Source organism: Calonectris borealis, unplaced genomic scaffold (genome assembly GCF_964195595.1).
Source record: "Calonectris borealis unplaced genomic scaffold, bCalBor7.hap1.2 HAP1_SCAFFOLD_202, whole genome shotgun sequence".
NCBI classification, from domain to species: Eukaryota; Metazoa; Chordata; class Aves; order Procellariiformes; family Procellariidae; genus Calonectris; species Calonectris borealis.
The window spans coordinates 15,682-24,526 of NW_027441587.1; the positions used below are offsets into that span (position 1 = coordinate 15,682).

General features: G+C 51.5%; 1 long non-coding RNA gene across 1 annotated transcript; it reads right to left on the bottom strand.

Moving 5' to 3' along the window:
- Positions 1-1,243: 1,243 nt before the first annotated feature.
- Positions 1,244-3,502, bottom strand: LOC142077304 (uncharacterized). Its single transcript, XR_012671711.1, has 4 exons — positions 2,776-3,502; positions 2,216-2,319; positions 1,362-1,417; positions 1,244-1,277 (listed from the first exon to the last, which is right to left on the bottom strand). It is a non-coding gene; the product is annotated as an uncharacterized LOC142077304 (long non-coding RNA).
- Between the last annotated feature and the right edge of the window lie 5,343 nt (positions 3,503-8,845).

The window sequence follows — 8,845 nt, forward strand, 5'->3', positions numbered from 1 at the left end:
TCATCCCCTCTGCACCTGCAAAACACTACAGAAATTGCTTTCCTCACCTGCTGCTGACAGCTACTCAGTCAAGATGACTGCACAACCTTTGCCTCGATAGTCTAGGCATATCAACATATTAACTGTAGACTCTTATCGCTGTTCTAACTACCCCTGACTCTACACCCACGGGCAGGGCGGCTCCAAGCCAAACGCACACACACACAGACCGACACTACACGGAACGTTACAAACAACACACCTCAAAGGTAAGAGAAAACTCTCGGCGAGAAGAATGACACCCAGACAGAAGATGTTGTCAGGCAAGACTACCCATGTCACAGTGACGTGAGGAGGCTCTACGGCAACCCCAGAGAAAGAGTAGAACGTCGTGACCCATGACAAGAAGTTACTCTCAAAACTGAGAAGACGTACACACAATAAGCCTGGCTTCGAGACCTAAGAAAGGTAAGGATGGAGGGAAATGATCCCAGTCAGCAAAAATGGACAACTGTACAGTAGAGGTGCTCACACAGCCAGGAAGAACGCTGCAAAAGATGACCATCTGGAAAAATCCAGGATGCGAGAGCGATCCACGCTTTAAGCTAGGAACGCAAGAAAACAAGCACCCGATCGGCGCTACGGCGGTAAGTACAGGCATTCGAGGCCCTAGGAATAGCGCTCGAGACCTGAGGACGATCTAAGACACAGAAGACAGACCACACAAACTACACAACAGGCTAGAACTGCCCTGCCCGGCACATGCTGGTGTCATGCTGAAGAGTAACCCGCTCCCTTTACCTGCCCAAAGGAGACTGTTCCTGGACAGCCCTTTGCCCTACAGGAAATTTAAATCCCCATTCCTGCAATTGCCAACCTTGGCCCCTGCCCCCTCCCCAGTGCCAGTCCCTCAACTTAGCTTTCAGAGAACTGGGAGGTCTGAATCTATCCTTGACAAAAAACAACTCATCTGGCTGATACTTTCCTGCAGTTACCAGGTTCCTCTTCATCATCTGCAGAAAAGAAATACCCGCAACACCAGCAGTAAGCATCATGACAGTAGACGCCAACCTCTTCCACAACAACCTCATCCTCAGAAGCGCCGTGTTGTTCCGCTCACCTGCTCCACGTCGATGGCAGAGTCCGAGGCTGCGGCCGCTGTTATTTGTGGCACCTAAGATACCAAGAGACAAAATTACCATTGCACTTGTGCGAAATCACCGGTCCTGTGCTCCTCCTTTCTACTACCCAGCTCACCTCAAACGCTCATCCAGTTCCAAAGGTGGCCTGCACGGCACCTACAAAACCAAAGACAAAAGCTTCATGGAGCTGCCGCAGGATACTTTCCTCTCGGACACCGACTGGGCTGACGCTCGCCTCACCTTCTCAGACCACTTGTCGAGGTGCCGCTTTGCTCCTCGGACGCTATGTGCGTCACCTGCAAAAATCAAAGCAACAAAGCAAATAACGCATGCCTCACTTTAATATCCTGCTTATCCTAGACCCGTTACTTAACTGCAAGAATAACTCAAACCACCCACCAACATACAAAAATTACAGTTACTGCCAGATGACTCAAATATAAATAAAGACCGATTGGCCAAATGCCTAAAGAAGTACGGATAGCAAATGACCGTGGCTGGTGTAAGACAGACTCTTCCTTTATGGATAAATAACTCTGTGAGCTACAGCATGGAGAACCCCTCAGTAGACAGCATGCTCAAATGAGAACACTGACATATACGGGACAGTAGATTGGGCTGCCAGAAGCTACTTGCAGACAGAATGCTACTACTAGATAACATTCCACTATAAAGTCTTAAACCAAAACTGCATAGTAGTTACAGGAGAGCTGAGTGCAGACAGATGCCAAATATGACTTGATGGTCACAAAATCTAATGAAGACAGGCACCAAAAGTCTAATAGAGACCGCTCAGAGCCAAATGCTTGATGAGAGATGCTTCTTGCAAAAATATGAGCTCGATGAGGAAAAGCCAAAGGTGATGCGGACCGAGCTATTAAAATCTCAATACAGAAGTACGCATTACTTCAGGTGGCGGGATGGTTCTGCCAGGTTGGTCTGACCCAAGCACTGGGTTCTAACACCTGTCCAGTGGTATACACGATATCTCACAGCCTCCCATCTAATAGACAGCTCCCCAGTCCAGGACCCTGTTATACATGTCCCAGCCCCCCTCAGCCCCATGATGAAAATCAAACAGTGAAAATAAGGACTCTGCTTCATCACCTTGGCCTCCGAAAAAAGCTTGCTTCCTCTGCTGATGGTCGACACCAATATCCTCGAGCTGTTCCTTGAATGTGGGCTGACCCTTGGGTGCCTGTACTGCCAAAGGAAGAGAAAATAATTATGCTCTTTGAACATGCTCCATCATCCTCTTGTTCTTCAAGAAATCAAAAGAAAACTATCCCGATCGCTACGTTATAGAAGTTTGTGCAGGAGATGGCTGAGGCCATCCCCATAAATGGAAAACTCTGCTATGGCCCTGCTTTGCCTGTCAGCGACAGTGTCCACCATCGGGGTGCCACAAACCCCTTCATGAGTCGCTAAGAAAATCATACAATTAGTTAAAAACATCTGGCAAATAAGATATGACCTAAAACCCTGCGTACCCCACCTTACCCCAAAACCAGTCAGACAGCTGGCTTCCTCCCACACAAAACTCAAATCTTCAACAAATAGACAGAACAGAACAACATTACATCAAACAGAACAAAATCCTTACCCTCTGACACGCTCCGAAAGGGATTAGTGCACCCACATAATATATACTCACACTACCCACCCACGTACCGGCTTCCTCAGGGTCAGCCCTGTAAAGACGGGAGGAAGCCCGACTCTACCTCCCCGGGTGCCCCGGCATGCCACACCCCTCTCTGCCACTCCCATTGAGCGAAAACACTGGTGATGATATCTGGCAAAAAAAGAAGAGCAAAGACAGTCACAGGGACCTGCATGTCAAAAAATGACCTGACTTAACCTGCAGGAATAAACAAAAGAAGTCCTACAAAAAAAATTCTAACTAAAAAAACAGAAAATATTAAAAACCCATGAAGCTCAAAAAGACAGGACATTGTACCACATAGCAACCAAGACTGCTAGACAGATGAAGCCGTGAGGACAAGATGTCTGCCACAAAAACAGCTTGAGCCCAATTACCTATAAAGCCCTTTAGGGAATTACAGCAGCAGTCGGCCAATGGAAAAACCACGACGGTGTGATGTGGTGACTCAGAGATCTAAAATGGACACCCTTTCGCTACAGAAACTGATACTAAAACAAGAACAAGAGAACTGACGACTGACACTAGAGCAAACTTCATTGGATGCTTGAGGAAAAAGGCACAACTGGGAAAACAAAAAAAGCTTGTGTGTCCAGGACTGCAGTAAAGGAAACACCCTTGTCTGGAGATTGTTATGAGCACAAACAGCACACATCTCCAAGAAATTCTAGGGAAGACAGCAACGCAAGCCTGTGCTGAAAATAAATGCCTAGCCAATACCACAAAGTAACAATGACTGTGACATCCAGAAGGATGCAAAAAATAAGTAAGTAAAAGGTACAGAAGTAAAGACCTCAGAGTTCTGGAGGATATATTTTGATGTACCTTAACATACCTAATGCTTTCCGAGATGAGACTTCTCTGACGTTCAGCCCTCTGTGTTGTAATGCGGAGGCTCGGATGGTTTACTCTGCATCTCCCGTGACTTTGTTGTATCTCCCATCAGCTGCAGACAGACTAAAACAGAACAGACCTCATCAACACCCAAATCCAACTGCAAAACCCACCTCAGTAAGGCTCGTGAACACACCTCCCTTTCCCAACCATCCCCTGGTCCCAGAATTTTAGAAACCCCTTCTCTTCTCCTCAACTGTCAGGGAAGGAACTCCACTCCTTCCTGACAGCTCCTGCTCTGTATTTGCACCCCTGAACCCCCTGTGTCAGCCGCTCCTCGGGAGCTGCTCTTCCCAGCTATGCCCAGTCTTCTGCAAGCACCTCCTGTCTTCCATCTTCCCACAGACTCTGACCTCTGCTACAGCCCCACAAAATAAGTGAAGTCCTGACGCTTATAATCTACGAGGGGCTGGCCGCAAGCTGCATTGGTTCTAGAGACAACATGATACTCTGTGGGCGATTGGGAAAGGCCATAAGCCGTTCCATACGCTGAAAGACACTATGTCTTATGTCCCTGCTACTTTCTTGAACAATGCTAGAACTCCATATGCAGATGCATACAAGATGCTCACCTCAACCCCTGCTAAATACTCTCACCATTGCTCCTATCCAGAGACGATGTCAACAGCTTCTGCAACATACAGCAAAGCTGGTGAAAAACAAGGTTCCATCTTCAATAAAGTCAGGAATTCTAAAACAATACAATGCACCTGGAATAAAATAAAAACCAAAACCATATTATTAAACCATCTTTCCACCTCTGAACACCAAATACAAACCTACTGACCTGGAAAAAAAACCCCAACACATACAAGTGTACTTTCTTCTACACATGTAGCTGAACCTTGACTTGTCCTGAAGCCCTTAGCTTAAACAGACACCTCTGCTTCTCTAAATATCAAAAGATGACTACCCAAATAGCTTAGCGCAAAAGCTACCTCAAAAGTGGCAATCAGCTGAAGGAACAGCAGACCACCACCTCCAGAGAAGCCCAGCAGCAGAATGAGCTGCCTGAGGAGAGGCTGTACCTCATATACCCCAGGCCCCGCCCACCACCCTTCCCACAATCACCTGGCAAGGGGGAGGAGCGAACCACCAGAAGGGATAAAGGCAGCCAGAGGAGCAGCAGGGAGTTTTCTCACCTGCCTGAAGTTTACAGCATACAAAGCACCAAACAGAGGAAGCCCCCCTTACAGCAAACGACCATACCTGCTCTTTTACTACAACTGCATCTATTGCATCAGCAATGTGACCAGGTAGGGACTTAAACTTAATTTTTCTGGGGCGCAGATAGAAAAAGATAGATGTCATACTAAGCTATGCAGGAAAGTAGATCATTCAATGCAATAAAAATATCATTATTAAGAATTATGTGCTTTGGTTTCCTCTGAAAAACCCAGAATGCTATGGGGTTAGACTTAATTTCTAGCAACACCATGCATGCTACCTAACTTTCAACATACCTGTATTCTGGATAGGACTGAACGACAAAGCAGAATTAGATCCTGTAAGAACCCCTTCTCAAAAATATCTCTAGATGCAAAGCAAATTATTTGATGTAAATCACCAAGAATTCAGAGACCCCCCAGGGGCACCTAGAGACGCCCTGGAGCAAACCAAGAACCCCCAGAAGCACCCCAAGACCCTCAGGAGCATCCTGTGGGCACCCAGGACACCCAGGAGCACCCCAAAAACACCAGAAGCACCCCATGAGCACCCAGAGATCCCCAGGGGATCCACGAGGGCACTCAAGAGACACAAGGACTCCCCAAAGACCCCCCAGGAGCACCCCATGGGCATCCAGAGACCCCCAGGAGCAACCAAAGACTCTAGAAGCATCCCACAGGCACTCAGAGACCACCAGGAGCCAGCCCAAGGGCACTCAGGAGACACAAGGACTCCCCAAAGACACCCCAGAGGAACCCTAAGGATACCCAGAGACACCTAGAACACCCCAAGACCCCCAGGAGCACCACAAGATCTCCAGGAGCATCCTGTGGGCACTCAGAGACCCCAGGTACCCCTAAAATGCCCAGGAGCACCCCAAGACCCCCTGGAGCATCCTGTGGGCACCCAGAGACCTCCAGGAGCACCCTAGGAACCCTAGAAGCATCCTGTGGGCACCCAGAGACGCCCAGGAGCACCCCAAGCCGCCTAGGAGCACGCCAGGGGCACCCAGAAATCCCCAGAAACACCCAGATGGCACGCAGGAGCACCCCAGGGGCAACCCAAGACTACCCAGAGCCACGTAGAACAACCCAAGACCCCCAGGAACACCCCATGAGCACCCAGAGACCCCCAGGAGCACAACAGGAATGCCCAGAAGCACCCCAAGACCCCCGGAAACACCCCCTGGGCACCTAGAGAACCCCAGGAGTACCCCAAGACCCCCCGGAAACACCCCAAGAGCACCTACACACTCCCAGGAGCACGAAGAACTCCCAGAAGCTCCCCAAGACCCCCGGAAACACCCCATGGGCACCTGGAGAACCCCAGGAGTACCCCAAGGCCCCCCGGAACACCCCAGGAGCACCTAGACACTCCCAGGAGCACGAAGAACTCCCAGAAGCACCCCAAGACCCTCAGGAGCATCCTGTGGGCATCCAGAACCCCCAGGAGTCCCCCAAGAGCACCCTAAGAGCAACGCAAGAACACGAGGAACATCTTGTGGGCACTCAGAGACACCCAGGAGCACCCCAAGTCTCCCAAAGAATCGTATGGGCACACAGAGACCTCCAGGAACACCTTAGGAGCATTCTAAGGGTACCCAGAAACACCTAGAACGCCCCAAGACCCCAAGGAACAACCCATGGGCACCCAGAGACCCCCAGAAGCACAATAAGAACCCCAAGAAGCACACCAAGACCACCAGGAGTGCCCCCGGCGCGCAACCAGAGCGCCCCACGAGCACCCCAAGGACAGCCAGGAGCCCCTTAGGAGACCCGAAGACACCCCAAAGATCCCCCAGCAGCACCCCAAGACCTCCCAGGAGCATCCCAGGGGCACCCCAAGGCTACCTAGACATGCCTAGAACAACCAAAGACCCCCAGGAACACCCCATGGGCACCCAGAAACCACCAGGAGCACAACAAGAACATCCAGCAGCATCCCAAGACCCCCAGAAGCATCCTGTGGGCACCCAGAGACCCCCAGGAGCATCCCAAGAGCCCCAGGAGCACCCCATAGTTGCCTAAAGACTCCCAGGACCACACCAAGACCCACAGAGCATCCTATGGGCACCCAGAGACCCCCACGATCACCCCAGGAGCAGTCCAAGGGTAGCCGGAGACACCTAGAAGACCCCAAGAAACAACTAATGGGAACCCAAAGACCCCCAGGAGTACAAGAAGAACACTGAGAAGCACACCAAGACCACCAGGAGTGCCACAGGAGCAGAATCAGAGCCCGAGGAGTGGAACCAGAGCCCAAGAAGCAAAACCAGAGCCCCAGGAGCGGAATTAGCGTCCCAGGAGTGGAACCAGAGCTCGAGGATTAAAACCAGAGCCCGAGAAGCAGAACCCGAGCCCAAGGGATGGAACCAGAGCCCGAGCAGTGCAATCAGAGACCCAGGAGCGGGACCAGAGCCCAAGCACCAGAACCAGGACCCGAGGATCAAAACCAGAGCCCCAGGAGCGGAACCAGAGCCCCAGGAGTAGAACTAGAACCCAGGCAAAAAACCAGAGCCCGAGCAGCGGAACCAGAGCGCCAGAAGTGGAACCAGAGGCCTAAGAGCGGAAACATAGCCTCAGGAGCAGAACCATAGCCTGAAGAGCACAACCAGAGCCCAGGCAGTGCAACCAGAGCCCGAGCAGCGGAAATAGAGCCCCAGGAGCGCAACCAGAGCCTGACCAGCGCAACCAGAGGCCAAGCAGCGGAATCAGAGCCCGAGCACTGCAACCAGAGCCCGAGATGCGGAGCCAGAGCCCCAGCAGCGGAGCCAAAGCCCCAGCAGTGGAATAGACACCCAGGAGCAGAACAAGAGCCCGAGCAGAGCAACCAGAGCCCGAGCAGGGCAACCAGACCTCGAGAAGTGCAACAGAGGCCCAGCAGTTGAACCACAGTCCAAGGAACAAATCCAGAGCACGCGGAACAAAACCAGGGACAGATGAAAAAAAACAGGGCCTGAGCAACAAAACCAGAGCCCATGGAACAAAACCAGGGCCCGAGGAACAAAACCAGGGCCCGCGGAACAAAACCAGAGCCCGCGGGAGAAAACCAGAGCCCGCGGGAGAAAACCAGAGCCCGCGGGAGAAAACCAGAGCCCGCGGGAGAAAACCAGATCCGAGGAAGAAAACCAGATCCCAGGAAAAAAAACAGGGCCCGCAGAACAAAACCAGAGTCCGCGGGAGAAAAGCAGAGTCCGCGGGAGAAAAGCAGGGCCCGAGGAACAAAACCAGAGACCGAGGAAGAAAACCAGAACCCCAGGGACAAAACCAGAGCCCGCGGGAGAAAACCAGAGCCCGCAGGAGAAAACCAGAGCCCGCAGGAGAAAACCAGGGCCCCAGGAACAAAACCAGGGCCCCAGGAACAAAACCAGGGCCCCAGGAACAAAACCAGGCTTCCGTAGAACAGAACCAGGCTTCCGTGGAACAGAACCAGGGCCCACGGAAGAAAAGCAGGGCCCGTGGGAGAAAAGCAGGGCCCCAGGAACAGAACCAGGCTTCCGTGGAACAGAACCAGGCTTCCGTGGAACAGAACCAGGTTTCCGCGGGAGACAACCAGAGCCCGCGGGAGAAAAAACAGAGCCCGCGGGAGAAAAAACAGAGCCCGCGGGAGAAAAAACAGAGCCCGAGGAACAAAACCAGGGCCCCAGGAACAAAACCAGGGCCCGCGGGAGAAAAACAGGGCCCGCGGGAGAAAAACCAGAGCCCGCAGGAAAAAAACAGAGCCCGCGGGAACAAAAAGATTTGACGTGCTTGACCTTGACGGCACATTTGTGCAAGACAGGGTCAAGGAATGGGGCATCCTCGGGGTCGCTGAGCCATGGCTGTGCTGGGGACACGCCAAAAACATGCCTCAGCACCAGAAAAACACACTTCAACACACAAAAACATACCTCAATGCGCTTAAAACACACATTTCTGCATCTCAATGCACTTGAAGTATGTCTTTACAGGCCAAAACATGCCTTGATATGCTTAAAATGTGTCTACACATTAAAAACATGCCT